Source organism: Octopus bimaculoides, chromosome 21 (genome assembly GCF_001194135.2).
Source record: "Octopus bimaculoides isolate UCB-OBI-ISO-001 chromosome 21, ASM119413v2, whole genome shotgun sequence".
In the NCBI taxonomy this organism is placed as follows: Eukaryota; Metazoa; Mollusca; class Cephalopoda; order Octopoda; family Octopodidae; genus Octopus; species Octopus bimaculoides.
Genome location: NC_069001.1, coordinates 15,092,964 through 15,093,925, shown reverse-complemented (window position 1 = coordinate 15,093,925; position 962 = coordinate 15,092,964).

The window sequence follows — 962 nt, the reverse complement described above, 5'->3', positions numbered from 1 at the left end:
TAATAATAATAATAATAATAATAATAATAATAATAATAATAATAATAATAATAATAATAATAATAATAATAATAATAATAATAATATAAAGAAAAAATGGAGTCATTGGTTTTGAAAAAATCCCGGGAAACCTAACATACTCGAAATCCAGAAAATATTATGAAACAATATGGTTCACATTCTGAGTAACTTCTTGTTACCTATATTTTGAAAAAAAAGTTTCATTTTTGAGCCAAGAATGAAACTTCATTAGGACCGGAAGCTGTGTTGAACAATAACATTACACATCAATGCTTGCCCTACGTTACCGGTTGTCGCTCGTCAGGTATTTGTTATCAAGCCGATATCAAAGGAAAAATAACAATGATAATAATGTAGGATAATATATAATAATTTCTTATTTAATATATATATAGTGATTCCTCATTTAATATGTAATATATTCATTTATTTTTTTTTACATAAATATGTAATTATTACATTAATATGTAATGAGTTATTACATTAATATATAATGAGTTCTTATTTGATATAGAGGCTGATTCAAAAGTCCCTTTAGTATATTTATTATAATACGCCATTAAAACGCCAAAGGAACTTAAGAGTCACGGTGTGTAATGATTTCTTACATAAGTATATACATATATAATGATGATATCTTACATTAATATATATATACATATATATACATATATATATATATAATGGCTTCTTACAATAATATAACAATCATAATAATAATAATAATAATAATAATAACAATAATAATAATAATAATAATAATAATGGCTTCTTACATAGGCACAAGACCACAGACACCATTTACTTCTTTCTTCCTTCTTTTTTTCTTTACTTTTTTTTGAAAGTTGCGAAGGAGTTAAGCATGGGGGTGTGGGGGCGCTACAGTCGATTAAATCGAAACGATCACCAGTTGTTGATTGGTTGAACATTAATTTTTGTCG